This window comes from Pan troglodytes, chromosome 15 (genome assembly GCF_028858775.2).
Source record: "Pan troglodytes isolate AG18354 chromosome 15, NHGRI_mPanTro3-v2.0_pri, whole genome shotgun sequence".
Lineage (NCBI taxonomy): Eukaryota > Metazoa > Chordata > Mammalia > Primates > Hominidae > Pan > Pan troglodytes.
Genome location: NC_072413.2, coordinates 68759796 through 68783374, shown reverse-complemented (window position 1 = coordinate 68783374; position 23579 = coordinate 68759796). Strand labels below are relative to the sequence as shown.

Here is a 23579-nt window from a genome sequence, read left to right as displayed (position 1 = left end):
AGGACTTTGTTGGGGGGAAGCATGGGCCCCCAGGGACTTCACTCTCTTTGCATTCAGCTTTGAGCCTAGAAATCCTTCAGACTTTGTTTTGCTCCAGGCTGTTCCAGATGTGGTTTATTTTTCTGTTGATACTATGGTGAATCTGTTTACTTTAAAAACTACATTTTAAGGCCAGGCGTGGTGGCTCACGCCTGTAATCCCAGCACTTTGGGAGGCCAAGGCGGGCGGATCATGAGGTCAGGAGATCGAGACCATCCTGGCTAACACGGTGAAACCCCGTCTCCACTAAAAATACAAAAAATTAGCCGGACATGGTGGCGGGCGCCTGTAGTCCCAGCTACTCGGGAGGCTGAGGCAGGAGAATGGCGTGAACCCGGGAGGTGGAGCTTGCAGTGAGCCGAGATTGTGCCTCTGCACTCCAGCCTGGGTGACAGAGCGAGACTCCATCTCAAAAAAACAAACAAAAAAACTACATTTAAAAATTATGTAAGTAGTGGCGGGGTACAGTGGCTCACGTCTGTAATCCCAGCACTTTGGGGAAGCTGAGGCTTGAGGGGGAAGAGGATTGCTTGAGCCCAGGAGTTTGAGACCAGCCTGGGCAACATAGCGAGACCCCATCTCTTAAAAAAAAATTATGTAAGTAGTAAGTGTCTATTGTAGAAAATTCGAAAGTGCAGCTAAAAAGAAGAGGAAGTTAACCTATAATGTTTCCCTTTAGAGAGAACAACTATTACATTTGGCATATCCTTCCCGACATTTTTAAAGCGTATCTGGTTTATGCATATACAAATATACATTTATCTTTTCTACCTGTGTTCTTTTCCCCCTTAATAATAGAAAAACTCCTTCTTGTAAGGGTATGGAACATTAGATATGTATTTTAGATATGATGCATGTGAAGTATTTAAGTTACGTAAAAAATCTGGTTTCTCTTTTTCCCTTTGCCATTTTCCTGTCTCTTTATCATGATGATTTTCATCCCCGCCCCACCCCCACTCAAATTCTATTCTTTAAATAAATTAAAACTTTTGGTGACCTCTTTTCAAAGTAATTTCTACCTAGAGATTGCTTTAAGTGATGGGGTAAAAAGAAGCAGATATATTGCTTGGAAAATGTGATGGAGAAGCTGAATTTTCTTTATTTTACTTTTTCTAATATTTTTATCATGTTGAGAGAAGTAGGCAAAGTATTGTAAAGTTACATAATTGAACCCATTTAGAAAGTTGGGTTAGGATAACAAAGTTGTAAAAGTTAATAGTTTACTTGATGAAGTTTTGAATTTGAGTATAATTTTAAGCTCTTCATACACGTTTTTACCTCTTATGAGATTTGTATTTAGGAGTGGAGGCTCTTATGCAGGAAAAGTTACCCTGTTAAGGTTCTGCTGTTTGTAGGAGAGGGCAAGAGACCTGAGTGTCATTCTGTTATTCAGGAGACAAAACTCTGGTCCTTTCTTTTTCCTTATGTGGGTTTTAGGATTGCCAAGGGGAGCCATCAGGATTGCAGAAGTTGTATAATACTTAAACATTCGGCAGTATTTTAAAGGACCTTCTCAATACAGTTGATGCCCAGTAATGTTTATGGTCCATTGGACTGCATGGTTGGCGCTGATGTTGATGCTAGTTGTAAATCTTACATGTATGGTGGGGTAGCACTTTGACATTTGTCTGTGGGTGGATGTTTGCCAAGGATTGTATACGTCTAATATGAGCCTCGATGATACCACCATTCTTACTCCATTGCAATGTGTACATGACTTGAAAATGATTGTATTTTATTTTAATTTTATTTATTTATTTTTTTTAGAGACAGGGTCTCACTTTGTCACCCGGGCTGGAGTGCAGTGGTGTGATCTCGGCTTACTGCAACCGCCGCCTCCCAGGTTCAAGTAATTCTCCTGCCTCAGCCTCCTGAGTAGCTGGGATTACAGGAGCCTGCCACCACACCTGGCTAATTTTTGTATTTTTAGTAGAGGTGGGGTTTCGCCATGTTGGCCAGCCTGGTCTCGAACTCCTGACCTCAGGTGATCCACCTGCCTCAGTCTCTCAAAGTTCTGGGACTACAGGCGTGAGCCAGTGCACCAAGCCTTTTTTTTAAACAATTTATTATTATTATTATTATTTTAATAGAGACGGGAGTCTTGCTTTGTGGCCCAGGCTTAAAATTATCTTAGAAGTGTTATGCCACTTCTTTGCCCATTGCCTCCAGCTTGGGAGCCATAACTTCTTTGTATTTTATAGACTTGGGAACACTGGTTTGTTTTCCTTGCTTTGTTAAGGGTTCCAGAGAATTGGATTTTGGTCATTGTCATGTGAGGGCAGAATACTAGGAATTATATGTGTTAGTTGACTTTGACCATTCGAGAAAAGAGTATGTATACACAGGAGCTGTCTTTGTGGGAAAGAGAAAGCAGTTGATGATAAACCCCTAGCTGTTAGAAAGGTTCAGTAAAAAGTGTCTTATTAAAATGTTTTATTATCTTGGTCATCTACTTTAAAAAGTCATTTGCAGTTTACTGGCAGTGAAACGTGTATGGCATATAGTATCCTATGTTGATATAGAATCTGCATTGAGTTTAGATTGACCGTACGTAGCCCGAAAAGCCAAACAAAATAACAGCGGCTAAACAAGGTCTACATTGACTTGTCTTTGAAAAGAAGCCCGGAGGATTTTAGGGCAGCTCCATATTGTCATCTGGGACCCAGGCTCCTATTTTTTACTCCCTCATCCCAGTACTTGGCTTCCATCCTCATTGTCACCCTGTGGTCCAGATGGCTGCTGGACTGCCAGTTATGAGGTCCAAGTCACAGGCCTGAAGGAGGAGGGGAAGCAGAAGCACAGAAAAGGTGCCCCATGTGGCTGAATTGGCTCCCATTAATCTCCCAGAAGTCCAGCATGGCGTATGTGCTTGTGTTAATTGGACAGAGTGTGGTCGCCTGGCCATCACTCGCTGGAGAGGAGACAGGGAGATGGAGGCTTTTATGCTGGGTGTCATTGAACCCAGCTGAGAATCAGGATCTGTTATCAAGGAAGAGCATTGCCGCTAAGGAATTGGCAGCTAGCAGTCTTACCATGGAATCTTAATGCAGGACATGCATCGGTATGAACTGTTACCTCAGATGTCTAGCATCATACAGCCAAACAAGTTTAGCCAGGCCCTGGGACGTGTGGCTCAGACCCCTGGCTTAACTACTGGTTTATGCTACTTTACCACATCACATCATTAACTTAAGCATCACACCCTAAAACTACTTGTAAAAAGCCTCTGGCTATAAAAATGGATTTATGTGTCTCTTCTCCATCAAATTGGGGAAAACCAGTTACGTGATAGTTAGCAAACACATTGTTGAAAGATGGTCTTAAATGGAAAGGTTGTCCTTTTGGGGGCAGGTAGATGGACTTCAGGATTTTGTATAGTAGGTGGCTTGGTGTAATGGCATTGGGCAGAAGAGCAGTTTAATAGTGGCCATTAAAAGTTATATAAGTGGCCAGGTGTGGTGGCTCACACCTGTAATCCCAGCACTTTGGGAGGCTGAGGGAGGAGGATCACCCGAGGTCGGGAGTTCAAGACCAGTCTGGCCAACATGGTGAAACCCCATCTCTACTAAAATACAAAAATTAGCCTGGGGTGGTGGTGGGCGCCTGTAATCCCAGCTACTTGGGAGGCTGAGGCAGAATCATTTGAACCCGGGAGGCAGAGATTGCAGTGAGCTAAGATTGTGCCACTGCACTCCAGCCTGGGTGACAGAGCCAGACTCTGTTCAAAAAAAAAGAAAAAAGAATGAAAAAAGTTAAATAAGTAAAGATATCAATATTCAAGTAATATGAAAAAGCTTTGGAAAGTAAAAACATTGAAAGTGAAGGTATTCTCATTACTTTTATATTCATATTAAATAACTCTTTCCTTCTCTTAGAAAATACAGAAAAGGGCTGGGCACAGTGGCTTAAGCCTGTAATCCCAGCACTTTGGGAGGCTGAGGTGGGCGGATCTCTTGAGCCTAGGAGTTTGAGACCAGCCTAGGCAACACAACAAAATCCCATCTCTGCAAAAAATACAATAAAATCTAGCTGGGTGTGGTGGTGCATGCCTGTGGACCCAACTACTTGGGAGGCTGAGGTGGGAGGATCGCTTGAGCCTGGAAAGTTGAGGCTGCAGTGAGCAGTGATTGTAACATTGCACTCCATCCTGGGCGACAGAGTGAGACTCTATCTCAAAAAAAATAAATAAATAAAAGAAAAAGAGAGGCTGGGCATGGTGGCTCACGCCTGTAATCCCAGCACTTTGGGAGGCTGAGGTGGGCAGATCATGAGGTCAGGAGTTCGAGACCAGCCTGGCCATCATAGTGAAACCCCATCTCTACTAAGAACAAACAAAAAAAATAGCCGAACGTGGTGGCATGCGCCTGTAGTCCCAGCTACTCAGGAAGCTGAGGCAAGAGAATCACTTGAACCCGGGAGGCGGAGGTTGTGGTGAGCCAAGACTGAGCCACTGCACTCCAGCCTGGGCAACAGAGTGAGTCTCTATCTCAAAAAAAAAAAAAAAAAAAAAAAAGGAAAAGAAAAAGAGGCTGGTCACGGTGGCTCATTCTTGTAATCCTAGCACTTTGGGAGGCCGAGACAGGTGGATCATGAGGTCAGGAGATCGAGACCATCCTGGCTAACACAGTGAAACCCCATCTCTACTAAAAATACAAAAAATTAGCCGGGCATGGTGGTACGTGCCTGTAGTTCAAGCTACTTGGGAGGCTGAAGCAGGAGAATTGTTTGAACCCAGGAGACAGAAGTTGCAGTGAGCCGAGATCGCGTCACTGCACTCCAGCCTGGGTGACAGAGTGAGACAACATCTTGGAAAAAAAAAAAAAAGAAAAGAAAAAGAAAACAGAAAAACAGGGGTAAAAACACTGTGTGTTTTTCCAGTTTTTCTGTGCATTTTTGCATGTTTATTTTTACCCCTAGATAATAGCCTAACAAAAATTTTGCTTGTAGCATGCGTTTCTCCTCCCTCTGTCAGTGTGTTGTCAGCTTGTGGCCCTAATCACTACACTCTTGCCTGCACACTCCTGTTGGACAGCTGGGGTATTTCATCGTTGTTCTGTGTGGCCTAGTGCTTTAGTTTCATATAATTGGGAATAACGTCATTCTGCTCACAAGGCCACAGCATCCACTTTGCATTAATGTTTGATTTATCCCCTGCCTGTACCTTCTTTGGGTTTCAACCAACTCATTCTTAACTTTATAGCTAAAAGAGCAGAGGTGAGTGGTGAACTGTATTTGGTTTGGGGCTAGGCACACCTGTCTTCCTCTTTTCAGATGTCAGCTTAAATGATCATGAGATCTTTGCTGCCTTCTCTTCTTCTAGAGGCACTTTCTTCTTTAGCCAAGCTGGTCTCCCCTTTCCTCCTTGCTGGCAGGGGTGCCCTCGCCTCATCTCTCTGCCTGTCCAACCCTTCCGCAGTTTTCTGTGCTCAGTTCAAACCTGGCTGCTTCTGGTAGCCCATCACATATCCTTGCTGTAGTCAGTGCTAAGTCATCATTTGATGAATGTGTACTACCTGGTAGTTCGTAGAAGAATATTGGAGTGACAAGAGACTAGAACCCCTGGTCTAATGGCTGCAAGTTCAACTGCCATCCAGCCAGGGTGAGTCAATTTAAAGCACTGGTAGGCATTCACAGGCCATAACGAAACAAAACACTGTGCTGGCCTGTAAGCCAACCTGCCAAGTTACACAACCTGGCCTCTTTTTTTGGCTATGATTTCAGGAGCATCCCTTACATCTCCAAATAGGTTTTGTGTCTTTAGCTCCCAGCATAGTTCCAGGTGCATAGTAGGGTCCTCAATAAATGTATAGATAAAAGGAATGAATGAATGAATGAATGAAATATCATGTGAACTGGTTTACTTACGGGATCCCAAAATGTAAATGTTCCCTTTCTCTTACCCATGGGTGTCATTCAGACCTCACTTGTGTGGAATTATTTATTTATTTATTTATTTATTTTATTTTATTTTTTATTTAGTAGAGACAGGGTCTCGCCGTGTTGCCCAGGCTGGTCTTGAACTCCTGGGCTCAAGCAATCCACCTGCTTTGGTCTCCCAAACTGTTGGGATTACAGGCGTGAGCCACCAGGCCCGGCCATGTGGAATTTGCTTTTCATCCTCGTTAGAATCCCCTGGCCCTTGATCCATCTTAATTGTCTGAGCCCAACCACCTGTTTTGGATGCTGGAGTGTGGTGTTGTGACAGTACATTCGTTATTAATCCCAAACGCCTCTGCCTCCTCCCCTCTTCACACTTTTCCTGATCGCCAGCCCTGGCTAACTCACTGGCCCACATCTCCACTGTAGCCAGTTGCCGGCTGCTAGGAGCTGCTGGAGCAGACCACTGCCCGGTGCTGTCGGGTCTACTCCCAGTCTGTTCTGTCCAACCTCAGTACTCCCTTTGTTCCCAACTTGGGGACTGCCTGTCACGCTCCTCATGGTGCCTGTTCCAGTTTTGTTGAATTGTTGGATTGGCTGCTCCTGTTGGAACTGGAGGTCCATGTAGCATCTCCCTCTCCAAATTCTGTTCACTTGCACCTTGTCCTCATCTCCAACCTTCTCTTGGAGTTCACAAGGTCAGGAAGCTGAAGACATGCTTTCACCAGTGTGAGGATGATAGAGATTTTGTCTTCCCCTTGGCCTCAGCTCAGCAGGCTCTAACATTCTAAGCCCTGGAGTATACCTGGACCACACACTAGCCAAAGCTCCTGACTGGTTTTCCTGTGTGGGATTTCTCATGGCTGGTGAGTTTGCTGGCTGCCAGACCTGTGGCACCCTGGGACCCACTGGATCCCAGTCTCTAGTGTCGTCCTGCACGCATGGTAGAGCCCATTCTGCCTGATGGAGGAAGCAGCTAAGGCTCAGGCACCCTGGTCAGGGATGATGTGGCATTAGACTTGCCTCGAAAAAGGATGAGGAGTAGCTGTAAAAGCAGTTTTTTCCTACAAGAGAATGAAATAGGCAGGAAAACATTCCCAGAGTGGACCTGGAAGGCAGTGAAGTATCATCTGGAAAACCCAAGTCTTGGTCCTTTTTGAGAGGTAAGTAAATGACTTTTTGTATGCTTCATGGAGGCCTCTCCAAATGAAATACTTCTGGCATTACCTGGCTCAGGTACTTCTGAATTTCTCTCCCTGTTTTTTTCCTTAGTCAGGTCCTTTGGTGGTTTTTGCCACATGTTCCTTCTTAACAGGGAGTTGGAGGATGATGGATGTGTTTTGAGGATTTTCCCAGGTGAAAGTGTACAAGCGCTCAGAGAATTGGATTTATCTTTTGGTTGCAGGAGGCTATGCCAGAGGTTAGCTAGCAGCCACCTGGCGTGTCTCAGAGCCTCCTGTTCAGTTGATGGGTAGCGTTTCCTATGAATACAGAGACATGTTCTGCAAGCCAAAATAAATACGTAAGTGAATAAAGCTGAAATGAAGCAAATAACCAGCCGGGTGAACAGGACTCAGCACAAGAAACCATTGAGGCTGGAGATCTGACTTGCAAGTCCTGTTGCATCTTTCGGTTCTTGAACGTGGTTTGGGAACCTTGCCTTTCCCTTTTGTCCTGTGCCTTTGTGGCCATCTCCTGCACAAAGTTGGTTTTCTTTTATGGGCCAGTCTAAGTCCTGGTGTTAAGAATACAGCAGGAAACAAAAACAGACACAGGCCCTCCTCTCCAGGAGCTCCCTGTGGGGTCAGGGGGAAGGACCTTGATCAAAATAAAGTGGCACAAAATGTAAAGTCAAGACTGTGGTGAGTACCATGAGCATGGCTGATAACGGGACATGCCTCGAGAGGCGTGCTGGAGAATTCTCTGAGGAAGTTTTGTTTCCGACGTGATCTGAGAGAGGCAAGAGTGGAGACAAAGTGGAAAGGGAAGGTGGGGCAAGGAGGTTCCAGGCAGTGAGGCCAGCAGGCCCAGTGCCCCGTACAGTGTGGCCTCCTAGGAGGCAAATTGCGTGCTTGGATTCTCTTGCCTCCATCCTTTCCTGTGGTTGGTGGAGAAGGATTCATAAGGGGAATGGATCTCTTTGTGGGCCACGTGCCTTCATTTCCCAGTGGTTGCTCTAGAGTCCTGCCTGCCTCTTCTTCCTATTTCATCACCGTGGAGGTTCTCTGCAGCTTACTCAGTGGGGCAGCAAGTAGCTCAGGACACCAGGCAACTTTTAAGCTCTCATAATGCTGTGCTGGAGTTGGAGCAGAAGCTTGTGCTGTATGAAGGGCCTTGGTTGGGGTTTCTGGACCGTGAGCTTTTAGTTGCAGAAAACAGCCTTGGTGAGGGGTTGAGTTCAGGGCAAGAAAGGCGTTGAAAGGCGTGTGGGGTCTGATTTCCAGATGAATATTTAGTCTCTTCCTCTTTGATCTGTTTCCTCTGATTTGAGCTACTATTGCCTTGAAAGTAAATAATACATTTTATTGTATCTTCCCTTCCCCACATCCCTCCCAACCAAACCTGGTAAGAGCTAGGTATTGACCACAGTTTGTGGGTGGTCTGTGGCACCGTCATTGCTCAGGTTCAAGATTTGTCCTTCAGGATCTCTGAGGAGATGAGAGAAGAGCCTGCCTATTTCTCCTTTCCTCCGCATCTCTTGGAAAATTTTCCATTCCTTAACCTGGTTCTTCACCTTGTTTCGATGATGTAGCTCAGGGTCACTTATGGATGGCACACAAAGCAGTAATGTCAGTGGTCTGGTTGAGTCAGGAGAAAAATGTAGCTTCTATCCCAGGTCCAGGGAGCCCAGGTCTTTCCTGTGGAGTCCCCTTAAATACCCCTGACAGCCTCTTGTAGAACCACACTTTGTTCCTCTTATAATGTAAAGATTAACACAGGGCCAGGGAACCACACAAAATGGTTCCATGCAAAATGTGGATACATTCATTTTGGAGGGAAAAGGTCAGGGCTCTTATTATTGTAAGACTCAGAGAAGGTTATGAAACAATATCATTACAGATAACTTAAATTGGGCATCTGTGTAAGAGGTGTTCTGGTGCAGTGGAAAGAACATGGGCCCCAGGGCTGTCCTTGACACTGACTGGCCAGGTGGCCTTGGGCACGTCTGTGATCTCTCTGGACCTCAGATTCTTCATCTGCAAAATGAGGGGTTTGGACAGGTGGTCTCTGAGGTCCTGCCCAGGACTTAAAGCATGAATGTCTGTGTATTTGGGAATGTTAGTGACTACAGGGTTTGTCTGCCTGTGCATGTCAGGCTGCTATGTGCTCAGGTTCCCCACTTCGGGGCTTGTTCTGGCTTGGGCTGAATCTCCTGAAAGGGAATCTTTGCCGAGTGATTTAGTGGAGAAAACAGTTGACAGGAGCCCACAAGTGGTCCCCTTCCCCCACTGCTGCTCAGGGCATGACAGATGGCCTTGCTGAGAGAAGATGCTCTGGTCACATGAACCATCCTGGAGATTCACAATAATCCAAGGACAGCCTTCCTCCTAGAAGCAGGACACAGTTAGTCGCCTGCTACTCTGTCCTTGGAGCTAAGCAAGGGGCATCCTGGTGTCTCGGAGCTTTGCTGCTGCTTTGATTTACACTTGCTTCCTGCTCACTTTTTTGAAACAACATAGGGCTTTTCCAGGTGGGGCTCAAGGTCACTTAGGCGACTTTAATTGTGTGCCTCATATATCCCCACTGACCTGCAGAATAACAGGAAGAACATGTCCCCTGTGTGATCCACTATACTGTAAGAGTGAGACATATACATTAGACATATTGAAAGCTGTGGGTTGCATGTCCCTTTCCCTCCTAACTTCCCTAAAGTTTTTGCTCTCTTTAGGAAACTTGAAGGTTTTGATCTGAGAAGAAAGCATTTTCCCCTTAAGATTGGTTTTGGGAACCACCGTGGTCTAATGGAAGAAACACTGGCTTGGGAGTTAGATAGACTTGGATTTAAGCTACTTCTTGAGCACTTGACATTGGGCACGTGGCCAACCTCTTGGAGTCACAGGAAATCTCATCCGTAAAATATGAACAACACAGAAATGAGCAGTACTGTTTTAAGATGATATGAGCTATTATGTGTCCGTATCACACAGGCACTGCATTCAGTAAATGGCACTGTGCTTTTTTTCCTTTCTAAGGAGTACGAGAAACTTCTTCCCATTCCTTGTTATTTTAGTTGCACACAGGATATGGCTGAATTTCCCTTTTTAAAGTGGTGCAGGAGGATTTTAGGCAGCCCTGAGTAGCCCTCTCCTAAGCCAGCCAGGCATAGTTTTACTATTCCCACCGAAACAGGCAGATTTGATTCTGCTGAAGCCCCTGAAAGAGATTGAGCCCCACCAGCCCCTTCTAACTGTGCAAAAGCCTCTTGTGGAAACGGCCCGTGCGTCTTGAACCCTCTGGACTCAGCCTTAACTCGAAGTGCTTGGTCCTCTGAAAAATGCAGCCTCGTCCTGTCTGTTACAGCCTTTGGCTTGATTGAATGGGACAGCTGGCCAGTTTTATGGCTCTGCTGGACTCTCAGTTGATAATTAAAATGCTTTTGCCCCAGGAGGAGGGCAATATATTTCTTTCCCTCCCTTCTCTGCTGCATTAGTCTGCTTTTTTCACATCTTCTCCTGGCCTCCCTATGTCAACTTAGCTTTCTTGTTACACAGTGTCATTTAAGACTCTGGAGTATTCAGGGTGGATTGAAGAGATTTTATTTTGAGTTTTGTGGTCTTGTTTTGGAAGGTAAACGGAGCATGTCTGGCCCTTTTTCATCTCTGTATAAGAGCTTTGTTTCCTACAGCTACTCTCTAAATCTGGTTGTGTCCAGCACTTAGTAGGTCCTTAAGAAATGTTTATAGTTTTGATAATCACAGATTCTAGCACTGTGTCTTTCCCATACATACCTCCTTCCCGCATAGACATTCTCCAAACAACACCACACCTCTTCTGCTTTAGAGCCCTCATTTAGGATGTGAACCCTCTCTTCTTTTGGGGATGAGCCCATGTGAACTGTGGGTGAAACTGGATTTGAGTCTTACCTGGCTCTGTTACTTGCTAGCTAAGGACCTTGAGCAAATGATACACCCTCTGTGGCTTAGCTTTTGCAGATGTAAAGCGGGAATAATGATAATACCACCGATCTCATCTTACGGGGTAGAAGTGAGGATTAAATAAGATCATCTAGGTGAAGTTCTTAGGAGTGCCTGGCACGTAATAAGCACCCAGTATATTGACCATTTTAATTATAATTCCATCTGCTACACTTATTCCCTTAGTATTTAGATCACAATTGGTGATTATATTTTTGGGTGGTATCTTTTGTCTTGTACTTGCATTTTCATTGTTTTAGTCATATTCTTTCCAGTTGTACTGTAGAATTTAAAAAATTCAAAATGTAGTGGATACACATGGGTAAAAATAGGACAAAATTGAAATACAAAGAAAAGTCTGTCTCCAGAAAAAGAGAGAGAGAAAAAAGAAAAGTCTCTGTCCTTACCCCCCAAACCCTAAGTTTACTTCTTAGAGGCAAATGCGATTAAGTATCTTTTTGTCTCTGATAACTTTTTTTCTATGAAAACATAGAAATCCCAATAGAATTCTTGACAGCAGAGGTGTTGCTGTTTTTCATCCCTTCATCTTCCCTTGCTCCCCCCATCTCTGTCTCCCCTCACATCATCCCTAGTATAGGACTTCGCATGTAGCAGCCCAGGTGTTCGGTGGCAATTCCAATGTGGCCAACCAAAAAATCTTGTTTTGTTTGTGTGGTTTTTTTTGTCCCTAGTTCCTTTCTGGATGGACTCAAACACTTTTACTGAATGAGCTTTGTTTGTTCTCTTCAAGCCTTTGCTTTTATATATCTATTTCATAAACTTTTCAGGGGCTTGGGACCCTAGAGGAAGGTGTTCCTTGGAGTAGCTTGTAAAGTCAGAAGCCCAATGTGTGTCTTTGGAATTGCCCAGCTGTGAAGGTACTGACTGTCCATCCATCCTTTGGAGCAGGTTTGGGAGTGGGGCCCATTGCAGCAGGTGGGCATCAGGATGCTGGCAATGACCGATCTTTTTTTTTTTTTTTTTGAGACAGAGTCTTGTACTGTTGCCCGAGCTGGTGTGCAGTGGTGCCATCTCGGCTTGCTGCAACCTCTGCCTCTGAGGTTCAAGTGATTCTCCTGCCTCAGCCTCCCGAGTAGCTAGGATTACAGGTGCCCGCCACCACGCCCAGCTAGTTTTTTGTATTTTTAGTAGAGATGGGGTTTCACTATGTTGGCCAGGCTGGTCTCAAACTCCTGACCTTGTGATCCGCCCGTCTTGGCCTCCCAAAGTGCTAGGATTACAGGTGTGAGCCACTGCGCCCAGCCAGTGACTGATCTTATAGTTAAGATCTTTCTCTGCAAATCCTTGTGACTGCAAGCTGATGTGGCTTATGAGGCAATATAACAGGAAAAAGTATCATTGAAAAAGGAAAAAAAAATAGTTATGCTAGATTCCAGTGTGCAGATACAACTGTTTTCATCTTTATATTTGGCTTTCCTATTCTTATCTATATACCTCATCTCCTCCTGCTGTTTTATTCACGGTGTACATGCCATCTGGACACTTAAAATTTGTTTTTGTTTCTGCATTCTGTTAACCTTCAGGGTCCAAGAGGAAGGAGGATGCCTTAATCAGTGAGTACCAAGAAAAACCAAAAAACTAAAAATAAAAACAATAAATAAGAGGAAGGAGAAAAGGACTGTGGGTAGGGAAAATAGCGATAGATTTTGGATTCTGGTCATTCTTGACTTTCTTTTTTGCTTATAGATATGATTAGAGCTTACCGGAACCTTACAGTTGTGAACCAGAGAAGCTGAGTGACTTGCCTAAGGTCATCCTGATGCTCATGATAGTGTTCCTTCTTTTAGCCTGACAATGGAACACTGTTACTCTGCCAGGCTTTCCAGCTAGGACCAAAGTATTTCAGACAACAGTGGAAACAGGATCTGTACCCCATTCGAGGAACCAGGGGGACAATTTCCTTGTAAGGTCCCAAGGTCAAAGTTTGGGGTGAAGTCAGTGTTTTTCCTGGTTACTAACATGAACTCGGTCTTTGGTATGTTATGTAGAAGGATAACAGTGTTCAGTATTCTTCTAGGTGGTACAATTTTTAGGAAGAAAAGAATAATAAAAACATTTTTTATTTCTTAAGCAGTAGACTCCTGGCTCCCTGTGCTTAGAGATAGGAATCCCCGCTGAGAGATAGATGGGAATCCTGGAGTGGATTGTTAATAATCTCCCTGTTATTGGCACAGTTGTGTGATAGAGAGTTGTTTTCCCCTCTCCCCTGCCTTAGGAGACCTACCCTTACTAAGTATTTGGATTAAGTTAATAATAAAATAGCTTGCTTTGCCCAAATGCACAGCAGCTAGTGACAAGGGGAGATGCCACATCACATCCCATGGATGGCAATGGAAAATCAACTAAGGACTTAAAATTTTCCCACATAAGCTTCAGATGATTTAAGATTATTAGTGTAACCTGATATTATCTGATACTCTCCTTGGCTTATTATTCATGGTGACAGTAATACATGGCCCTCATTTCCTTCATCCCCCAAATAGTCCTAGAGGTAGTAGAAAGAGTATGGTAGTCCCCTCTTATCTGCCATTTCACTCTCCCTGTTTTTAGTTACTCATAGTCAACTGTGGTCCAGAAATATTACATGGAACATTCTAGAAATAACGATTCATAAGTTTTAAATTGCACACCATTCTGAGTAGCGCAATGAAGTCTCACGCCTTCCCACCCCTTCCTGCGTGGGATGTGAATCACATCCTGTCCAGCATGTCCACACTGGGTGTACTACCTGCCCATTAGTCATCCACATGGTCTGTCCTGACATCCAACCATTGACATTGTCACAACGCAATGATCCCGGGTCATCCAAAGCAGACGATCCTCTGACTACACATCAGAAGGTTGGGAGTACCAAACACTGTGTCACTGTGTCACCTCGCCTATGTCATCTACCGCGCACTTCATCTCATCACGTACACATTTTTTCATCTCATAACGTCACAAGAAGGGCGAATACAGTACAACAAGATCTTTTCAGAGAGAGAGAGAAACCACATTAATAAAACTTTTCTTATAGTATAGTTGTTCTATTTTATTGTTAGTGTTAATCTCTTACTGTGCCTAATTTATAAATTAAACTTTATCATAGGTATGAATGTATAGGAAAAAACAGTATATACAGGGTTCTATCCATGGATTGGGGCATCCACTGGGGATCCTGGAATGTGTCCCCTGAAGATAAGGAGGGACTACTGTAATCATGCTTTGTATTTGGTCCTTTAGAATTTTATTTGAAACAGTATCTACCTGAGGTACTCCAGGAAGAGGTGGTAGTATCCCCATTTTATAACAGAGGAAGCTGAGGCTCAGGGAGGTTTAACAATGCCCTGCCCAAGAACACATAGCTAGAGAATGATAGGGCCTGGACTCAAATACCAGGCTCTTGAGTGCTTGCATGGTTTTCTTTCTGCTCTGCTTGTTGGAAACAGACTGCAATAGGAGATCCTTCTCTAGCACCTTGTTCTGCAGGACGGACCCTGTGACTCACCAGAGTCTGGGTGCAACAGGGCTAGACCTGGACATTAAACCTGGTCTTGGGGACTTTGTGGGGTAGATCATCCCCACATTTGGAACTACAGATAGGGGATCCTTTATTTCTCCAACACAGGACCTCTGGTACCTCCAGACCTGATGGTCCTAAAATGCACAAGACCTGAGAGCTAGTTTCTCATTTCTCTTTTCCCCAGGGCCCCTCCAAAAGCACAATTTGAACCTCAGCCATCCTTCTGTAGCCTCAGCTTTGCTTCTTCTTCCATCTCACTCACTCTGTCTCCCAGGCTGGAGTACAGTGGCCTCCACTTCCCGGGTTCAAGCAGTTCTCCTGCATCAGCCTCCTGAGTAGCTGGGATTACTGACGCCTGCCACCACACCTGGCTAATTTTTGTATTTTCAGTAGAGATGGGGTTTCAACATATTGGCCAGGCTGGTCTTGAACTCCTGTCCTCAAGTGATCTGCCCACCTCGGCCTCCCAAAGTTGTGGGATTACAGGCATGAGCCACTGTGCCTGGCTTCAGCTTTGCTTCTTGTTAGTGTTTGTCCTGAACCAAAATTGTGCTTGCATACAGCTGCCCAGAAGTTGGGCCATCGCAGAAGCTTCTGTGTTATTGGGCTCTTGTACTTACTTGTGTTTGTGTTGTGGTTTTGTTTTTTATTTTATTTTATTTATTTTAGTATTTTTTTTTGTTTTGAGACGGAGTTTTGCTCTTGTTTCCCAGGCTGGAGTGCAGTGGCGCGATCTCAGCTTGCTGCAGCCTCCACCTCCCGGGTTCAAGCGATTCTCCTGCCTCAGCCTCTCAAGTAGCTGGAATTACAGGCATGCACCACCATGCCCAGCTAGTTTTGTATTTTTAGTAGAGGTGCAGTTTCACCATGTTGGTCAAGCTGGTCTCGAACTCCTGACTTCAGGCTATCTGCCTGCCTTGGCCTCCCAAAGTGCTGGGATTACAGGCGTGAGCCACTGTGCCTGGCCGTGGTTTGTTTTTGTTTAAACAAAAGAAGTATATATAGATTTCAGATACATTCACAGATGATTGTTTATGGAATTTAAAAAATTTTAAATGAAAAGTAATGTAAACATTCAAAAAGGGTTTGGACACGTCTGTTAATTGCAGAGCCCTGTGTGGTTATTCAGATGCCACGTCTTTCAGCTCTGTGTAGTCTGGGAGGTGAGCGGGCCTTTCTGGGGTGTTTCTTTGCAGCTGAATTTATGGCCAAATGGACCATGCGTGAGCAAGAGAGCAGTTCCATTCCTCCTGGAGGAGCGCTGAGCATGCTTTGTGGTGCCCACTTAACACTTTTAGATGAATACTATGAAAGACAAATTTGACTTCACTGTTCATTCCTTGAAGCTCCAATTTGGATTGATTGCTGGTGGAATAACACCTGGACTATCAATGAGCGAAGCCTCCCGGCTATTTCCTTCGCCCACCTCACAAAGAGAATTTTGACTTTGCTGCTCCTGGAACTTTAGAGCTTTGTGGTGGGAGGAAAGGGGAGGGGACAAAGAGTAGAATCCTTCAGGAGCTCTTCTGGGAGGAATTTTGAGCAGGAAATGAGGGAGCTTCTTTCTATAAGGACAGTGGATGGAATTAAAAAGGGGTATTTGAGGAAGCGTTGCTGTGGATCATATGAAACCTTTGGATGCTCAAGAAAAATAAGAGTCAGACTAATTTGAATTTACTTTAGGATGCCGTCTTCCTTCCCACCTTACCCTCGTTTGGACACAGTACTGTCCTGGGCTTCTAACATGTGAGTCTGTGGCTTTATATGCTTGACTCTAGTTGCATGGACCATGAATCTGGCCAATTTTAGGTTTCTTACAAGCATTTTGATGCTTGATTTGATGTGTAGTATATTGGTGGAGAGACTGGGATAATGACCTTCCAGGAAGAGTAAAAGTGACCCCGCTGAGGAAAAATAAGATATTCTAAGACTTTTCCTTACGTGGGCATTCACTGAAGGCAGGGAACACGGCATTTGAGCGTTTTCCCAGCAGTTTCTGGGTATGCCTGTTATGCCCACCTTCCGGGTAGCAGGGAAGGAAGGAAAGGACTGGCTTTCACCTGGAAACTGAGGTGTAACATCTTGAGAATTTGTATAGTTTTGAATTTTCCCTACCATGGTGAGATCCTCAACTCTGTCTCATGGGGAACAGGATTTGTAGAGTAATATTCAGAGGTAGACTAGGAAGATGCTAGGAAGTCTCATCTTCCCCATCCAATGGACATGGAGGTGGGAGGAAGGAATTAGAAAAGCATCCATATCATAGACTGAAAGACAGTGAGTCAGAGAAAAGCTAGTCTTGGCCTGAGGAGGTACTTGAGGTTGGTTCCTCCCTGCTCTTACATGGAGAGGTTGAAAAGTGATTCATAGGAAACTTTAATTGGTGTTTCATAGCTTTCCAGGGCTATTAAGGACTTGTGGTTCAAAATGGCAACTCCCAGTGTTTCGAGCCTTTGTGGTTGGGACTTCCTTGCCTGCAAGGTGATGGGATGAAGGTGGTATCTGTGGTGGCTTGTACCGCTTCCTCCTCTGCCCTCAAATCCTTTCTCCTCTGCGATGCTTGGGGTGAAGTGCAGGTCACAGAGCCTGGAATGTTTTCTTTTTGTATAGATCATGATTCTCAACCGATGTGGGTAATTTTATTACCCAAATGTCCTCATAAGAAATTGACGTGCCTGCTATTGCATACATGCTGTAAGAAATATGGTCAATTTATTATATACATAACATAGAGGTCACTTCCACTGCATTCTTTCCATCCTTAGGAGTTGTGCTATGTAAACACATCCCAAACAACCAGAACAGTGTGATGTAGTAGGGGGCAGCGTGTCAAGATACATGAGATGGGGTCTGGAGAAGGCAGAATTCCCTGGGAAGCCTTGATGGAACAATTAGGCCTCAAAGAAGGGGTAGGATTCAAGAGTTGGTAATAGGGCAGGTAGGCCATAGCTATGACCTCCCAGGGAAGGCGGCCTGCCCCAGCTCAGACAGAGCCAAGTGTTCACTGATGCCATGTCCCATCACCTGGGTTCTTTAGGCAATTCCCAGACCTGGAATGTTGACTAGGAAAGCCATGCTCCCAAGAAGTTGAGTCTTCCATGTGAAACAGCTCCTCTTTCTAAGTGGCCAGAGAACCTGGGCTGGTACAGTTGTGGGCTGGTACAGTTGTGGGCTCTGAATCAGGCAGACCTGGCTTTGGGCAAAGTCCTCGACCCTGAGCCCATTTCCTCCTCTGTAAAATGGGGATAATTCTAGTATTTACTCATGGCATTATAATGAGGATTAAATGAAGTTATGTGTGTAAACCCTTAGCATAATGCCTGGCACAAAGTAAATGCTCAGTAAAAGCTAGTTTTTCCTTTTTAAAAAATTCAAGAGCAGCAGCAGATATGAGACTAGACTCACAGTGTATCACCTACTGTTTCCATTACTATTTCTTCAGAACAAACGACCCCAAACAAGAACTTTTTATTAAGCTCATGGAGACTTGGGTCAGGAATTTGGAAAGAGCTCATTAGGGATGGCTTGTCAATGTCTGGGGCCTCACCTGGGAAAACTTGAAGGCTAGGGGAGGCTGCAGATGGAGGCAGGAACCATCTGAAGGTTGTTCACCCACATGCTCAGTGCCTGAGCTGGGAGAAGCTGGAGGCCAGGACTGCTGATGGGAGTGCCCATGTGCAATCTGTCCATGAGCATGGCTCTCTTAGGGCTCTTGGCCTTACATAGTGGCTCAAGGCTGCAGACCCAAATGTTCCAGTGAACGTGGGGAAGCTGTAGCATCTTTTCTGATCTAGCTTAGAAGTCGGGCATTGTCATTTCTTCTGCATTCTGTTAAAGTGAGTCTCAAGACCACTCAGCTTCAAGTGGAGAGGACACAGACCCACCTCTCAGTGGGAAAAGTGTCAAGATCACACTGGGGAAAAGCACAGAGGATGGGAGATGATGGACCACTTTGAAAATGCAACCTTCCATGCCTGCTAAGGGAACTCTGCTAGCAGAGCTTGGGGATACAAGGCCCTGGAGAGCCTGTGCGGCGGCTGCACCCCCATGGCCACCTGCCAAGAAAGAACTGCTTTCTGTTGACAAAACCATCGAGCATCTGATAGGCTTCCTCTTTTTTGGTTATTTTTATCTGGTATGTAGCTGGGTACTTCAGAGGTATGATGGAGATCTGGCAGCTCTTCTCAGTCAGTTTGAGCTGGTACGATGAGAAAATTCAGGGGAGGCAGGTGTTTAAGGAGATGTTCTTTAGTAAGGAAAGTGGCTGCACAAAAGCCTCTGGCTTTCTGTTTCCTGCTGGTGATATCTGTGCCTGGATGAGGTGAGGGATGGAGTCCCAGCTGTGTTTTCTGGGCTTAATTTGCACAAGATGGCAAGGGCTGTAGGTATCCAAGTTGACGCCTTTTGAAGCAGTTATATTTTAGGATGTTAGAGAGAGCTAGGTGTCCTGCAGACACATGTGGGAGGTTTGGTCAGGGAGATGGTGCTTATTCTTCTGTTTTAATCATGAGAAGCTTTCACTCAGCAGCATGGGAGATATGGGAAGTGGGTACGGCCTCCAAGAAAGAGATGAAAGTGAAGTTCCCATAGAAAGTTGGGGCTGGTTAAAGGAGTCATTTTTCAAGGCTGATGAATTGTGCTGTGCCTACAGGAGGCCTATAAATATATTAGTTCCCTATCATGTCTCCTTCTATCCTCCAGCCCAACAAGGCAGCAGAAATCCACACCTCATGCTGTTAAGTCATGCGGCAGGCATGGATGTGGGCACATTATGAGGAAGGCTGGTGCTTTGGGTTGTTTCTCCAGTGCTGGTCCACATGAATACATCTGATTTGTTCCCTTGTTCCCCAGAACACATATTCACATTATGGCCAGCCAGAGTTGTTTGGGAGTGGCCTGGTTCAAACTATCACCCTAGTATCCCAATCTTATTAACTAACCAGCCTGTCTGAAAACTTTGCATAAGGCCTGGGTGCCTGTCTGAAGGATCAAGACACTAGCCAGCCCCAGGAAGCTCATCTATCCGTTCTGTCTCCTCTGACGTCATTCTTAGGTTGTGCCATTCCCTGAGTTCCTTGCTGCATGCCCTTGGCTGACATTGCAAAGTGCATTGCACTGAAATCTGGGGGCTTGCCAGACATGTCCCAAATGAATGTAGGACTGAGCCGCGTTGGCAAGGAGTGGCTGTTCTCAGCATGCCAGAACTGTGGAACTGCATCTGGTCTAGTTAGTAGCAGTCAGTAATATGTGAGTTGGTAGCTACAACTGAAAATGAAGGAACCCTGTTTCTAGGTGTTTGTGGCTGCAGAAGCTTCAGTTCCTGTTGGAAGGGAAGAGTGGGTGGGTGAATGTTAGCCTAGAGGTAGGAGGAGCGGGACCACTAAACCCCCCTGAACTCACTAAATGCTAGTATATTCCTGTGAGATTGGTGACATACAGGGACTTAGCCAGAGCAAGTAAGTGATGTGATGTCAGAGAGATTTCCTAGGACTCATGGACCACTCTTTCTCCGTGTATGTGAAATTAATTACTCTGTCTGACTGTCCCATCCTTTCCATCCCCAGTACTTGAGTTTGTCATTCACCATTGTCCCCTGGACAATTGTAATAGGTTACTTACTGTGGCTCACTGACAGTCTGTTGCTTTTTCAGTTGAATTTGTCTCACTGCAACCATAGTTGTTTTGCTGAAACTCAAATCTTGTCACAACACTTTTCTGCTTAAAAACTACTTGTGACTCCAGGGTCATTTCCAAGTTCCTTGGCAGGGTCTGTAGTCTTCCAGTCCTGCCCCAGCCCTTCACTGCAGCTCCTTCTTCTCCCTTTCCACCTCATGAAAGTTCTGCTCCAGCTACAAGGGACTATTTCTTAGATATGTCAAGGCCCCTCAGCCCTCTTGGACCTGGACTCACATTATTCCCTCTGCTGGGAGTGGTCTTTCTTCTGATTCTCCCCCCGGACCAAACCCTGTCCTCTCGTTACAGCACAGACAGCAGTTGTTTATTCTGTGAGCCCCTTCTAAGGAGCCCCTTCCTCTGTACATTCTAGTTTCAGGCATCCTCCATGTTAGGTGTTCAAACAAGATGGGTGGACGGGGTAGAGTAAGGCATCATCAAGAGCCAGAGAGTAGCCAGTGGTCCCCACTTTACCACTTTCTGGCTGGGTAGCTCAGGGGAATATCCTCACTTCTCAGCCACAGCTTCTTAATCTGTAAGTAGAGATTAAAACAGTACATATCTGTAAATAGAGATTAAAACAGTACATCTGTTTTTATATAAGATACTGCATGTAAAATGCTTAGCATGGTGCCTGCCATGTGGTAAGTGCTCAGTAAATGCTAGCAATGATGATGACAGTGTTATAGGTGTAGACTTATATGGCCAGAATGAGAGAAGTTTGGCCTGGTGCAGTGGCTCATGCCTGTAATCCCTGCACTTTGGGAGGCCGAGGACGGTGGATCACCTGAGGTCAGGAGTTTGAGACCAGCCTGGCCAACATGACGAAACCCCGTCTCTGCTAAAAACACAAAAATTAGCCAGGTGTGGTGGCGCATACCTGTAATCCCAGCTACTCAGGAGGCTGAGGCATGAGAATTGCTTGAACCTGAGAGACGGAGTTGCAGTGAGCAGAGATCGCGTCGTGACACTCCAACCTGGGTGACAAAGGGGGACTCCGTCTCAAAAAAAAAAAAAATAGCTGGGCGTGGTGATGTGTGCCTGTGGTTGAGGCTACTTGGGAGGCTGAGGTGGGAGGATTGCTTGAGCCCAAGGCAGCAGGGGGCAGAGGTTGCAGTGAGCTGAGATTATACCACTGCACTCCAGCCTGGGTGACAGAGTGATACCTTGTCTCAAAACAACAACAACAACAATAACAACAACAACAAACAACAAAAAACAAAAGGGAGAGAGAGAGGTTCCGTCCTAGTTTCCTTTATAGGATCATCTATTTATCCCTCTCTTTTCCTTTCCTTTTTTCTGTGTGGGTGACTGCCGACCTTTTCTAGTAACCACAGTGGTTGGTATCTTTTACCAGTTTCTGCCAAAGTAGGTAGATTCTCAGGCATGCATGTTGGCTGGGAGGAATCTTGATTTTTTGGAGTGAAATCTTGGATTCTGTCCTGGTTATAATTCTGGTCTTGGATGTTGGTTATGTCTTAGAGGCTTTAGCCCTTTCCACCCATGGTGCTGGTGTCTTCGCAGAGAACTAGGTGGACACTGCATTAGTCAGGGTGGGGCCTCATGGTCCTGATATATCTTTTCACAGCCAAGGGTCTAGTGTCTTAAGAGTTGACTTGCCAGGGCTTGTGACTCTCTGGTGACCAGTGGTCCTTATGCTTTGGGACTCCAGCCAGTATCCCCTGACTACTTTTAATAGCATCAGACTGGTCTGATAGGGAAGACTTTCTGAACCCTGGACTGTGATGGAGCAAGGAGACCCTCCTTCTGTAAAATAACCATTCCCTCTGCTTTTGAGTATGTCAGGAGGGTCTTTCCTGGGATGAATGAGCAGTGAGTAATGCTTCTCCCTTGGCTGACTATGGTTGCTGGTGAACAGTGGAGCTGGGGTCCAGAGGTTTTGGAGTGGACACTTATTCTTTGCCTTTCTGATATATGAGCCTCAGCCTTTCTCACCACTGTCTAAGAGTGCTTTCTGCTGCTCTGGGGATGAGTCATTGGATAGGGCACACATTTTAGAAAAGAAAAAAGATAAGTGGATGGTGATTTGATATGGATGGGGGCAGGAACTGGAGATTCCCCTGAGAAATAGCTACCCCTTTGAGGTGGGCATTGGTCGAAGCAACAGCGCCCTAGAGATGGGTAGAAAGTGAGAGATCTTTGGCCGGGTGTGGTGGCTCACGCCTGTAATCCCAGCACTTTGGGAGGCCGAGGTAGGCAGATCACCTGAGGTCAGGAGTTCGAGACCAGCCTGGCCAACAAGGTGAAACCCTGTCTCTGCTGAAAATAGAAAAATTAGCCGGGTGTGGTGGCAGGCGCCTTAATCCCAGCTACTTGGGAGGCAGGGGCAGGAGAATCATTTGAACCTGGGAGGCAGAGGTTGCAGTGAGCTGACATCAAGCCATTGCACTCAAACCTGGGGGACAAGAGCGAGACTTCTCTCAAAAAAAAAAAAAAAAGTGAGAGATCTTTTAGTTCAGGGTGTTTCATAGTTTTTATAGCCTAGTGTCTTAAGGGCTGATGGGAGAGGATTTTTTTTAAATCAAAGTGGAGGTTCTAGGTTGAGAATGCTTTATTTGGGGCCCGAGTGAACAGCTATATGGGACCTACCTGCTACTGCTAGCGCCAAATATATACCTATTTTGAGGGTGAATCTCTAACGGAGAGAGCAGAGCTTTAAGATCGTAGGGATTCCTTTGCTTTATTAGTTTTTTTCTCACACTTGTGAACATTTAAGTTTTTGGTTCCTAGCTCTCCCACTGACCTTCCTCATAGTTTATCTGGATATACCATGTAGAGGATGAGGCATGGTATTGAATTTGCAGGGTCCAGCCTGTACTACTCAAAGCAAAACTCAAAACTTCTGAAATGGTTTCAGACCTAGTGTAGGAGGGTTTCTTCTCCTGCCCATCAACACCCTCCCCGCAAGCCACAAGCTACTGTCTCAGCCATGGTGCTTTTAGCACATATTTGTCCTAAATTATGCCTGGGGAGATGCTGCCTGCCGGTAAGCTTTTGCCACCACACCTTGCCAAGCTATTAGAGTTGATCCTGAGTGTCTGTGAGCTTCCCAAATATTTATTTTATTTATTTATTTATTTTGAGACGGAGTCTCGCTCTGTCGCCCAGGCTGGAGTGTAATGGCGCGATCTTGGCTCACTGCAACCTCCACCTCCCGGGTCCAAGCGATTCTCCTGCCTCAGCCTCCCGAGAAGCTGGGATTACAGGCGCCCGCCATCATGCTCAGCTAATTTTTGTATTTTTAGTAGAGATAGGGTTTCACCATTTTGGTCAGGCTGGTCTCCAACTCCTGACCTCAGGTGATCCACCCG

At 45.4% G+C, this 23579-nt stretch overlaps 1 protein-coding gene across 3 annotated transcripts in view; it reads left to right on the top strand.

The window, feature by feature from the left end:
• MAP3K9 (mitogen-activated protein kinase kinase kinase 9) overlaps positions 1-23579 on the top strand; it is an 86422-nt gene that overhangs the window by 9734 nt on the left and 53109 nt on the right. The window lies entirely within an intron of this gene.